Source organism: Corvus hawaiiensis, chromosome 2 (genome assembly GCF_020740725.1).
Source record: "Corvus hawaiiensis isolate bCorHaw1 chromosome 2, bCorHaw1.pri.cur, whole genome shotgun sequence".
In the NCBI taxonomy this organism is placed as follows: Eukaryota; Metazoa; Chordata; class Aves; order Passeriformes; family Corvidae; genus Corvus; species Corvus hawaiiensis.
In genome coordinates this window covers 40,867,482-40,881,017 of record NC_063214.1, presented here as the reverse complement: position 1 = coordinate 40,881,017, position 13,536 = coordinate 40,867,482, and the positions used below count along the sequence as shown (strand labels likewise).

General features: G+C 43.1%; 1 long non-coding RNA gene across 1 annotated transcript; it reads left to right on the top strand.

The window, feature by feature from the left end:
• Window positions 1-6,081: 6,081 nt before the first annotated feature.
• Window positions 6,082-11,343, top strand: LOC125321814. Its single transcript, XR_007201697.1, has 5 exons — window positions 6,082-6,156; window positions 8,282-8,393; window positions 8,526-8,699; window positions 8,791-8,897; window positions 10,952-11,343. It is a non-coding gene; the product is annotated as an uncharacterized LOC125321814 (long non-coding RNA).
• The last annotated feature ends 2,193 nt before the right edge of the window (window positions 11,344-13,536 follow it).

Here is a 13,536-nt window from a genome sequence, read left to right as displayed (position 1 = left end):
AACTTTTACAACATAATTTGAAAATCAAGCATGAAAAGGGTTAGAAAAAGCGTCAGACATGTAAGTCAGATAAGACTGATCTAGAGTATAAAGAATTATATAATATTTGCTTGTCCTGTGGTGACTGTGATTTTAAGAAGACTTTAATTGGTTAAGACCTCTTTAACTGCTGAATAAGCAAAGAACAAAAATATTATCTCTTCCCACAAGAGTGAACATCTGTAGCCTGCACACCTTAAATTCTTTACTTATTGTGAGGTAGATGTTTTTAAAAATTACACAGGTATTTCAGATGTCTCTTAATTTTTCTGATTAAATGAATAATCTATTGCAAGTCATCTCATAAATTATTTTATCTTGCAAGATTTCCTACATCCTTCACCTTTCCTTTCTGGGCACATACATCAAGAAAAACAGTACTGAATACCTGTAATTTGGGCTAGAATTAGCTTGTCTGATATGCTGCAGAAATATGCTTTAGATAAGGGAAAAATATTTAAGAATTAATTCTAGGTTTCTGTATATGTGGGATTTACTCTCCATGCTGCCCTAAGCATTGAGGTAGGAAAACTCAAAGAATGGTAATTTTTAAGAAAGTCTACATTGAAAACACAATTTTTATTTCGATCACTGTACTGCTCCAGATATAATCGGCATTAAAATTCTTTCCTGTAATGTGGCTAGTTTTATAGTTAAAATAATCAGGAAAATGCATATATATAATAAGAAGGAATAAATAAGAGTAGGGGAAAACTGCTGCGGCTGTACTGCTGTCAGGACATAGCCATAGAAATTTCACAGGTAGTTATTACTGCATTTTACATTCTGTTGGAATGAGATAGTTTTGAAATTATAATGATGCTCAGATAGTAAAACTGAGTAGAGCTCCAGCATTTATGAAGCAGGTAGTAATCTTCTCTTCACTCTGATGGTGTTTGCAAAGTTGATCAACCCTCCCAGAACAAATCACTGGGAATAACCTGTATTTCACATTGGTTTGTTTTCAGCGCAGCCACCACTCTGGATGGCGCAATCAGAGGAGCAAAAGATAAAGAAGGGATAGGGAGTGCGTAGGGCAGAGGAAATTTCAGAAGAAATGTATATAAAACAAGAATTTATTGCTATTATTAAAAATCTAATCCAATAAGCAAATAACAGTTCAGACCTAATAATTATGTAAGAAAGGAGAAGAATACTTCAATGCAGAAAAAGTTTCAGCAATAATATAATAATGATAGCTATACAGTTACAATTATTATTCTCTCCCTGTTTAATTTCTAGACCCCTTCTGCCTCACTCTTTCCCTGCTCCTCTGAGTCCTAAGGTTGATGGTTTCGTTTTGGTGATTGGTGGTGATGAAGAAGCTCTGGCCCACTGCCAACATCTGGAAGTACATGATGTTCATGGTGGTGTTTTCCTCTCCCTCTTATTAAGACACACGTGGGGCCACATTTATGTATTTCCTAACATATTTTTACACCTTACTCTTTTTTCATTGCTCTGCCACTCCACATTACATCTGAATATACGATATAGGGCGCATTTTACATATGTTAGAAGTACTCGCTCTTTGTTCTTTCTGTTACCCCTAAAGCCAGGTTTGGCTGGCTCCAGCTTGTCTACCTTGTGCAGGTTGCAGTGGTCAAGGAAAGCTCAGCTAGGGCAAGCCCTTCCTCTGAGACCTAAAGAGCTCAGTACAAAGGCTGTGGCTTCTTAGTGACAATGGCAATACTCTATTACAGGTTTGCATGGTAATAACCTGCCCATTTTCTGCAGTCCATTTCCCTTGTGCAACAGCCAGCTGTTGCAGTAGGGATGTTTGAAGGCACATCCTGCCCACCCTTTTAGTATCCCCCTATGGGTCTGTTGTGAATTTTCTTTATAAGAAACCTTTCTGTCAGACATTATTCCAGGGAAGAAAAAGTCTTTCAGAGAAAGTTGACTTAAACCAGCCTTTATCTTTGTTCTTTAGATCTCCCAAACTAACTGTGTGCTCCATCTCTTAAGGACCAACTGGAAAAAAAGGAAGAAAGTGAATTCACTATGTTTGTCACATATGATAAGATCCATAGAAAGGACAATATCTTCTTCTAAAATGTCTGTAGGAGACCAAGCACAAGAAGGTGCTCATGTGGTTGGAATCTCATCCAAATTAGTTGGCAGGGGAACACTAATAAATCAGATTAGACAGGTAAACCTACTGTTTCTATAATTTTTAATTAAATTAGCTTTCTTTCTCTCTGTTGAAGATATTCCAAGGTGTCCAGTGGTGAGTCACTTCATCTCAACCACCCACCCAAAGAAGAGGAAAGATAAAATGCAGATGAAAGGGAGCACAGCTCACAAAGGGCCTGCGAGTATTGAGAAGGGTTTATCTGATAAATCTTTGTAAATATAACTTTATCATAGAATCATTCTCATAGAATAATTTAATTTGGAAAAAAAAAAATCATCAAGTTCAACTGTAAAATTATGCTGAGTTTTATTATTTTATTATGTCCCTGGTCCTCTGCCAGGCAAGCCTATGCTAATTCCAGCACTGGAATCTTGCTCCTGAGCTTCCAGCAGAGCCGGGCTGTTCCTGGTGGTGTGGGCACCGGGGCTGGCCATGCACACACACACGGGGCAGGGGGCCCCACCCCACCCACATACAGCTTTCCCTGTTCTCCCACCACTTCCCCACATGGTTGTTCGGAGCCAGCCAGCCATTCCTCCGGTGTCCTGCAGCAGCTCAGTACTGCCAGTTTTACCTAAATAACTTAGTGTCCCAACTTGACTTGAGTGTTTTCTTAAGGACGGTTTAGAAAAAACCACAGGGTTGTCTACAGGCAGAAAGGGACCCAAATCAGGGAAGTGTCTTGTGGTAGTGACACTTGCTCTCCAAGATGTGTTTTGCTTGTACACTGGTGGAAGGAAAGTGCTGTGAGACTGTGACCTGGCCCTGAGGAGGTTTGTAACCACCCTCTCTGCCAACTTCTGTGAGCTTCTCTTCTTGGGACTGTTTCTGGCTGAAAGGCAATTGCAGTATTTATCCCACCAGCAGCATTAGGGAGCTAATGTTCTTTGAGCTTCAAACCATGGAGATAAGCGCATGATGGAAGTTCCTTTGCAAACAGAAGTTGTTGGAAGAGACAAGATGTAATTAGCAGATAAAGAGTTGCATAAAGGAGTATGCAACAGGCTATGTCCTGAGAGCAAGCATCTCCCAATGTTTGTGCATCCCAGGGAGGCTCAGAATATTTTGCTCAATTATTATGATCAGATAATTCAAAAGCCTGGGAAGGAATGTGAATAAAGAGTGTAGATAAAATCACCCAGGGACTAATACACAAGAACAGATACTCTATTGGTATGCAAGTGGTGAAAAATGCTAAACAGATATATTAGTTTTGTCTACAGTGAAGAAAAATATCAAAGCTGATGTTGTGCTCTTTATGAGCTTGGTACTCTGTGGCTGGTCCCAGTAGAACTTAGGGTGCAAATTTCAGAAGGAAATGCATTTCTGGAATGAGGTGAAGAAGGATTATAAGGGATAAAAGAGCAAAGAATCATAGAAATGATTACTTCTGATGCTCTGAGAATAATAAATAAATTCTCTGATTAAAAGTGTAGAGTAATTCCAGTGCACAGAACTAGTCTGTTCATCAAGCAGATAAAATCTAATAATAACCAGTAACAGGTGATGCCTGGGAGCAAATCCTGCTGCTTTCTTTGAGCTATACCAGTGAATACTGGCAAACACTGGTGATGGGATGAACTGTTACAATCAGGGAACATTACATACAGTTGGATTGTGAGAGCAGATTTTTTTTTGCCACATGCTAAATATGAAAGCTCCTGTGTTCTTATACAATACCCAGTGACTATGCTGGAGGTTTGATAGCAATATCCTGTTACTTGCACATCTAAATGCTTTCAAGTTGTAGTAATGACCAGTGTGCTAACAATCAGGTGGAATGGCCTGTGCCATTTCTATTTCTAAGTGTCTATTTCCCTGCAACAAGCCAATTACTTGCAGCAGAGAACCACCACGTGACCCACACAAATCATCAGGAGGCATTAAGAGTAACTGGGATTTTCACTTGTTATTTCAATTAGCACTCTTAATTCTGAATGCTGGCTGTCCAGTGTGCTGGGATAGCATCAAACACAGCATTTGCAAAGATGTGCTTTAGACTAGGCTGCGTGAATGAAATGCAATATTGAATGAATGGAATTGCCTCCAGTCTGGATAATTATCGTCGCACTGTTTATGGCATTCAGTGAAGCAAGACAGTATTTGGGTGACACTTTGGCTCTGGCAGGGTATCTCTAGGGGACACAGAGTAACAGCCAGTGCAGCGGGATGCATTTCTCTATACTGCTTGCTGATACAATCCCTGTAAGTGAGTCTATTACATCCACTAGAACAACTTCTACTCATGTAACTGGTGAAGGATTAATCCATGCAAGGAAAAGACTCTGTGGTCTTGCCTCTTCTTCAAGCTTTTGAGAAGCTAGCATCCAAAGTCCATGCCTTCTTTGGAGGCACAAAAGAATACTTCACAGTTAAGGGCTCTGACTTTTACCTATGTAGTCAAAATCTGGTTCCTGATTATTTCTGAATGTTAATTGTTCCTTGATGCTAAATTACTAGGGAATTATTTTATAACCAACCAGTGGCCTAACTCATTCCCCTCCCTCAGTGGGGGTCCTTGCATTTGGCTGTCATGAACTTCTACCATATAATTTGAGAATCAAGCATGAAAAGGGTTAGAAAAAGCAGTCAGACATATTTTCCCCATTAACAGGATTTAGCAGTTAGATATTAAAGCAATCAAGACTAATCTTTCATTTATATTATTATAGTCTTTACAATGACCTTTTAGGTGAAAAAAAAATCAGTGCATATGTTGGGTATTAGCATTTCTCTAAACTTATTTTCTCTCCTTGCAGTTTTCTCCCACCTGCTTTCCACTGTTTTTCCTGATAGAAGAGGAAATGCAAAATCATTCCTTAAAATGGCCTTCTCCTCAGAAAATTATTTTTTTTCTCTTTGTCTATGCATATGTAATGAACAGCCCCCTCCTGCTCGTGATAGAGGGCTCAAGGTTTTTGCCTCTGAAGTAAGGTATTTTAGTGCCAAGAGAGTAAGTAGATTTTTAAAACGGCTGGGAATTTGGGGTGCTGAATTCCCTTGAAAGTCTGACTTTAGTGTTTCTATAAAAGTGTTTATGGCCCCAGTTGAGGCTCAGCTTATTTTTTGAGTTCTTGCCAACTGCTAGAATGGAGCCATTGAAAACTCATTTTCTAAATTAGCACTTTTAAAGGCTGCCCAAACCAACAGGAATTTTGTCTCTGTTATTGATTTATTTAAAATGAACTTAATGAGTCTAACTGGGGTGTTCAAAGGTAGTTATTAATTAGCTAAAGTTTTAACATAAAATGATCAATGGATTGAAGAGGACAGAAATACAGTTAACTATTGATTGCTGGGATTAGGATATGGTAAACCATGGGAGACTTCCAGTCTGCCTCCTATTCAAAAGCCTGCCCTTGGTTTAGAGGAAACAGGAACAGATTATCTCTAGAACACTGTATGCCGATGGGAAAACACAGTCTCCTGGGAACCAGCAATACGTCAGTTTTGTTATTTATTAATTTTTTTCATCTGGGCTAGCATTCTTCATTATTACAGCACATACGTCTTCAGACTTTCTCAAAAAGAGGAAGTCTCAGGCTGACTGAAACGCTGCGATTTTGATACTACAGGCTGTGTTACCCCAGCTACCCCGCTCCCCGCCGGAGCCGGCCGGGCCCGGGGCGGGTGTGTGCGGCCCTCCCCGCGTGTGATGCCCGGGCGGTTCCCCGGCGGCTGTCCCGGCGCATCGCCCGCTCGTCTGCCCGGGGCCGGCGGGGCTGCCAGCCTCCGCCACCGCACCTCGCCTCAAGGATCTGCGGACCCTGGCCCCGCAGCCGCTTCCCCGCCCCGCCCGGGGCTCGGCACGGGCCGCCAGGCACCTCCTGTGTCTGCCGAACGCAGCCCGAGGCCGCCGAACCCCGAGCCATGGTCTTGGTCACCCTGCACAGCGCGGCCGCCAACACAGACCTGGCCCGGCTGCGGCAGCACTGGCGGCTGAACGAACACCGCATCAATGGCTACAACCGGGACAAGCAGTAAGGGCAAACAGCAGGCCCTCAGCCTGTTCAAAACGTGGAATTTGTCACAATTATCTAAAGTCAGGGTGGTTTCTTTATGTATGTATTTTGCCTACTTTCAAGCCTAAGCAGCAAGAAAGGAGACAATCAGTGGAACAGGCAGCAGTTAGTATTCCTTAGCCAAGGACGTCCTGGAACTAACAACCTTTAAGGAAGTAGTAAATCAAGATATTGTTGTGTCAGTAGAACAGACAGCAGTTAGCATCCCTTAATGAAGGACATCCTGGAACTAGCAGGCTTTAAGGCTGTAGTTAATCAAGATGTTGATGTATTTCTATGTATATACATTGCCAAGTTGGCAAAAGACTCAAGGTCCATGTATCCTATAGCTGTATTGTCATCATTATAATACTTAAATTCACACCTACAGGTTAAAAAGACCCCTGCCCAGGTGAAGACCCCTCCCCTAAGCATGCATAGAAGTTAGCTGTGATTACATAACCTGTATGGAAATTATTAACCAATCATAGTAGAGGGGCTGTACTTGGAAAGTTACTTATTCTGAACTTGGAGGTATAAATAATAGCATGGAAAGTCCGGTGGGGTGTGCTTGATTTATGAAATACCACTGAGCACCCAGGAACGTGTAACTCTGAAACACTTATCAGTGTCTTTCTCAAGTGTGCAACAACTGGCTTGCTGCACACCAGGTAACAAACCCAATTTTGCAGAGAACACCCCATCCTGGCTGGAAGAGCCAGCCAAGCCTAGTACTGTGCCTGGCAATAGGGCCAGCCCCAGAGCACCAGCCTTACAGGAGCCCTGCCTGAGCTGAGTACGAGACAGTGAAAGCCCCACTCTGCTCTGGCCTGCCTTGCCCTGCTCTGCCAGCCTGGGCCCTGTACTTGATCTTTTTCTTGTCCCATCTCTGTTCATCCAAGTGTTCAGGCTGGATGGGGCTCTGAGCATCCTGGTCTAGTGGAAGGTGTCCCTACCTATGGCAGGGGGTTGGAACTAGACGGTCTTTAAAGTCCCTTCCAACCCAAACCATACTAAGATTTGATGATTCTGTGGAGCTCATCAGGCCTTCATTCAAGCAGAGACAAATCCTTCCCAGGTGCCGGACTGATCAGCTTGGTTTAGCAGGGCATGGATTCACAGAAAGACAGCACAGCTTCTAACAGTGCTGTTAGAAGTCCCACCCTGTCTGTCTCTGTGATAAAACTGCTGAAGCACTGATGGGGAAGAAAACCCAGGGGCAGACACTGATTCTGCACTCTCTGTAGACTTAGACATCCTCCATTGCTAAGCACTGTTTACCCTAAGCCAAGAACATTTCAGTGTCTCATGCTTTGCCAGTGAGAAAGTACACAAAAAGCTGGGAAGGAGCATATCCAGGTCAATATTCTGGAAGGGGATTTGGCATCAGTCAGTGGGTTGTGAGCAACTGTATTGTACATCACAGGTTTTTCTTGGGATTTTTAATTTGCCATTATTAGTATTATTATTATATTTATTTTATTTCCTTTGTGCCGACTTTCGGGTGGGGGAAGCCATGCAGGCAATCAATGTGATCTATAGAGCAAGCTTCGTTTATTGGCAATACAGAGGCACCTATATAGTGTCAGTATATATGCTTGTCAGTTCTTGATTGGTTTAAGCTTACAAAAGCACATTCTTACTTCTACATCATTGGGTTAGATAAAAGACTACATTTGGCAAGCTTTATGTTTTGTTTTGAGAGATCAAAAATCTTCCTCCCTTCTCATGGTCAGTATATCTTATCAGCACAGGACTGTACCGCCTTAAAACTCCCTTTTTGTTTCTCAGGCCTGTTTCTCACACAGGCACTTTCTCATGGAGGTTTTTTCTCATGCAGGCCTTTGCTTGCAGGCCTTCGCCTGCACAGCTGTTGATTTGTTCCCTTTATCAATGATCCATGTCCCTGATCCTCTAACCATTTTGCAACACCTTTGATCTATTTATCAATCTGTTTTAATTTAATTGTTATTAAAAGTTTCACTTTTGATTCTCCTCCCTGTTCCACTGGGGTGGGGAGGGAGAGGGTGTGAGACAGTGGCTGCATGGTGCTTAATTGCCATCTGGGCTTAAACCAGGACAACTGTGTATGTTTAATTTCTAGGACTCCTCCGCATCTTGCTTGCGTAAACGACCATGCAGATGTTCAGTTTCTAGCAGAAAAGAAGTGCAAGCTAAACCCTTGTGACAAATTCAATCAATCACCACTAATGAAGGTATGCAGAAGGGGCATATGTTCCCTAATCTTTGAAGACGCTCATACTTTCCAGTGTTGGGAAGATGTGGGAGTTCTGACAGTGAGGAACATAGATGTTAGAAGTTATTCCTCCTTTGTGTCTTGTTTCCAGGCAGTAGAGCACAAGCATGGGGACTGTGTAGCTATTCTGCTGGAACACGGTGCCAACCATGACCTCAGAGGTGCAAGCAGTAACACCGCCCTTCACTTTGCTGTCATGGGTTCTAACAAATCTCTAGTGGAGCTGTAACTTGAGCACGGTGCAGATATTGATGCTGAGAATGAAGTAAGCTTGGAGTTTGTGTAGAGCTCCTCTTCCCAAGTCAACTTGCTCGACTTCTCTCTGTTATTCTAAGAGATATGACTTCTCCTTTCAGTTTGGATAGACTCTGCTTATTCTTGCAATCGCTGAAAACCGTGAAGAAATGGTCATGTTCCTTCTTCAAAAAGGAGCTGATGTGAATGCTCAGGATAATGTTTCCAGGTAAAAGGTTTGCCAAAAGTGCATGTGGGACTCCTTAGCACTGGTTGAGTTGGATTGAGGGGAGGCATAAGAATGAGCTTTGAAAAAGGACCAGGAGTCGCCCAGAAGGATCTTCTGTATGAAAGCAGACCTGTGCTTGGGTGCTCGCTTTCTTCAGGGAGTGATGTCCACACTGAAGACTGCAAGAAAGCATTGGTTGCAGTGCCACATGCCCACACGCATGTACACATGCAGGCATACAGGCCCTGAGTCTTCTCTGGGCAGGTGGTTGTCCTGGAGACCTCCTGAGGTCCCACCAACCTGAATTCTCTGACACTTGTAGGCATTTGGCTGTGCTTTCACTCTGCCTGTAGGAGAGGGGAAATGAAGTTTTTAAGGAGCAAAGAGGGATTAAAGTATTGGCTATGCAAAGTTTGTAGAAGCTGATGTATTTACTCTTATCTCTTGGATGCCCTAGGACCCCTCTTACAGTTGCTACTGGTTCTGGGAATAAGAAAACCATAAAACTTCTTCTTCACCATGGTGCTGTTTTTCCTGAGTCAGACATGGGAAACTACACAAGTCAAGCTTTGACCAAAATGGTTCAAAATGATGTGTAAGTGTTTTACATCCTTGTTAGAACAACTGTACTCTCTGAATGTCTGTGCTGATGTACATCCCTTTTCAGTAACAGCAGGAGGGTTTAATGAGGTGCTGAGAGCTTTGTAGAAGCTGAGCTCAGTAATGTCTTCTGATGTATCTCTTTCCATGTCAAGAGTAGATTTAGAAGTCGAGGAAAACTTTCTCCCTTCCACCCAGTTCTCTCTGAGAATTCACCTGTGTGCTTCCAAGTTCCACTGCACTCATTAGCAGCAACTACTTGCCTTCTGTTTCAGAGGGGATCTAACTGATATTCCCTGTGTGCTTAACTAGCCCGAGGAAAAAAGCCCTCTTTCACAGTGATAGTAGCCAGGGATGGGTGAATGTACTGCATTATGCTTGTGAGCATGCCTTGTCTAGCTATAAACAATTGCCTATGAACTCTTGTCACTGAATCTTGACTTCATTTCTCCTTCCCCGCCCCTTCTGGCAGCCTGCATCAATGGGAAGCAGGAGAGAAGGGAGCCTGTGTAAATTGTGGTGTAAGAACCCCTTTAGGAATAAAGCATGTTTGAAAATTGCTCTAACATCATGTGGTGCTCATTCCTTCTCTCCAGGCTTCTGGCACAGTATAAATGTTGTTCTAATGCACCATTCTGCACAGCAGCCTTGGTCTGGAGAACCAATTTCTTTTTTCTCTTTTCTCTTTTCTTTTCTCTTTTCTCTTTTCTCTTTTCTCTTTTCTCTTTTCTCTTTTCTCTTTTCTCTTTTCTCTTTTCTCTTTTCTCTTTTCTCTTTTCTTTTCTTTTCTTTTCTTTTTTCTTTTCTTTTCTTTTTTCTTTTCTTTTCTTTTCTTGTTTGATTGTTTTGGTTTTTTTTTTTTTTTCTGTTTTTCTGCTTATTAAACAAACCCAAGCCTCAACTAACCCAGGGTTGTTAGAAGACAACACAGGTCTTGGAATGCAAGTGCAATATTTGTTGGTCTTTTGATAACCCACTTGGGAGCTCTCTAAACTCTCAGGTCCTCAGGCTAACCATGGGAATTTCTGAAACCCTTCAAAGTGAGGACCAGGATTAGGAGACATTAAACCATCATGACATGGAGAGTAGCTGCACCATTAGCATAACATCCAGCTGAAGTAGAGGCTTTGGCGATGTCCGTCTGCCAGGGGGCTTGAACTCACTGGCCCTTGAAATGGAGAGGGATTTATCAGATGAGACTGTAGCCAGACTGTAGCAGGGGTGAGTTACTCCACAGATAAGACCAGGCACCTGTACTGTGAGCATGTCTGTAATGAGGATTTCAGTCTTCATTACTCTAGGACTGCAGTACATTCTTTGTGTGTGTGACCCTTCAGCAGCTGTCTCTGAATATGGGTAGAATGGAACATGCATGGCTTTTGCTCTTTCTGCAGAGAGTGCATGGAAGTCTGGGGGGATTTTACCTAATGCATCTTCTTCCTTTCTGTATTTAGTATTGCTAATGAACAAATTGACACCTCCTGCTATGAGAACACTCCTGTCACTCCCTTGGAAACACCTGCATTGGCAGAGTCATGTAAGATACTTTGCTATCAAAGAGGTGAGGAGGAACACCACTGTGGCCTGTGGCACAATGACACCAAATCAATGGGATGCTGGTCTGGAGGGATGGGCCAAAGGACTGGAAAATAAACACTTGAGGCAACAACACGCTTATCTTATTTCTTGGGTGATGTGCCAAAAGAAGAAGCAGTGGAAAAGGAAGACAATGGTCCTGCTGCAGTCCAACATAAAGCAAGTGTGCTCTCTATTGCATTGCAGCCTTACAGAGGTAATTTCAGAGGGACTAAATGGTTACCTTTGTAAGCCTCCCTGGAGTGAAGCAGGTGAGGAAAAGCAGAGTGAAATAAGCACTCACGGAAATTACACACTTCTTATCTTTTGTTAGAAGATTACAAAGCAGAAGGAGCAGAGAAAAAGGAAGACAAATGCTCCCTCTGCACTCCTAAGGTACCTTCTCTGAGGGAGGCAGTGGGATCCCTCTGGCTCCCTGGCTTCTGGGCTCATTTTCCTTTGCTGTTGCTTCTGCCACACACTCATAACTTGGACCTTAACCAGCCGCTGCTTCAGATAGTCTGTTCAGTTAGGACTGGGACAAAGTGAGGTCCAGCTAGTGTCATGTGTCTCCCTATGGGTTACCTCCAAGCAGGACTTCTAGGACAAAGAAGTAAAGCTTCCTTCTGGTTACAATCCTCTGAAGTCCTAGAAGGCTGGTATTGTAAGAACTGATTTTTTTCTCCTCACAAATCTCTTTTGTGAATCATCAATGTCAAATGGTTATATATGACCCACAGTTTAGATATTTATTTCTTCTGCCTAGGTTCTCTTAACCTTAGGGAGGTTTATTTTGTCTCATTTTGAAAACCCTGCTCAACAATGCCAAACGCACTGGCTGTGCTTGCCCTTTTTGTTCTTTCCATCTCCTGATCCCTCTCTTGTTAGGCCTCTTGGCTGAAGCAGAAGATTTGAGCATGGAAATGTGTTCACATGGAGGCTGTGCCAGTTCTCATATGTGTCTTTTAAATTATACAGTGTCTCAGTGATCTTACAGAGAAAGTGATTAACCCTGTGTGGCGTCCTGCTAGAAAACACAGTAGAGTGGGCATGCACTCTGTTGCTGAGGAGCATGGCAAAGGTAATTTCAGAGGGACTAAATGGTTACTTTTGTTGGCTTCTCTGGCGTGAATCAGATTTGGAAAAGCAGAGTGAAACAAGCACTCAGAGCTCTGACGAGCTTCTCACGTGTTCTTAGGGGTCTTGCAACCAGCAGGAGGAGAAGCAAAAAAGGAAGATACTGATTCTGCCTGGGATTCTGAGGTACCTTTTCTGAGGGAGACAGTGAGGCCCCACTGACTCTCTGGCTTGTGGGCTCATTTTTCTTTGATGCTGCTTGTGCTACATGCTTCTTAAGTTCGACCTTGACATGCCACTGCTTCAGACATGCTGTTCAGATGGGACTGGGACAAAGTGAGGTCAAGCTAATGTCCTGGGCCTCCTTGCAGCTGGTGTCCAAGCTAGATTTGCACTAAGGATAATGTAGTGAAGCTCCCTTTTGGTTACAGTTCTGTGAAAACCATGCAAGGCTGGCATTGTGAAGATTGCTGTTTTTCTATCAAACAGCTCTCTTCTGTACGTGCAGTTAATGTCAACTAGGTTCCCATATGACCTACAGTCTACAGATTTATTTCTTCTGCCTATGTTCTCTCAAGCTTGGGCAGGTGGACTTGCTCCTGTTTTAAAAATGCTCAATAGAGATACCAAACACACTGGCTGTGCTTGCCTCTTCTGTTTTTTCCGTCACCTGATCCCTCTCCTTAGGCCTGTTGTCTGAAGCAGAAGCTTTGAGTGTGGAAGCAGCTTGTGCCAGTTCTCACATGCATCTTTTAAATTACACAGACTGATTCCAAAAGTCAAGGGAAAGCATCAGTCAACGTGCAGCTTCCTGCTGCAAACTACAACAGGTTGGATGCACGCTCTGCTGCAGTGGAGAGTGGCAAAGGTAATTTCAGAGGGACTAAATGGTCAGTTTTATATGCCTCTCTGGAATGAAGCAGATCGGGAACAGCAGAGTGAAATAAGCACTCACAGAAATTACACGTTCATCCTTTTTTAGGAGACTACAAAGCAGAAGGAGCAGAGAAAAAGGAAGACAAATGCTCCCTCTGCACTCCTAAGGTACCTTCTCTGAGGGAGGCAGTGGGATCCCTCTGGCTCCCTGGCTTCTGGGCTCATTTTCCTTTGCTGCTGCTTCTGCCACACACTCATAACTTGGACCTTAGCCAGCCACTGCTTCAGATAGTCTGTTCAGTTAGGACTGGGACAAAGTGAGGTCCAGCTAGTGTCTTGGGCCTCCTTGCGGCTGACCTCCAATCAGGATTTCTAGTATAGCACAAAGCAGGAAAGCTCCCTGTTGGTTACAGACCTCTGAAACCAGTGAAAGGCTGGCACTGTGAGGATTGCTGTTTATCCATCACTCAGATTACCCCTTGTCCCATCTTGCTATAAAAGGGGAGTCAGG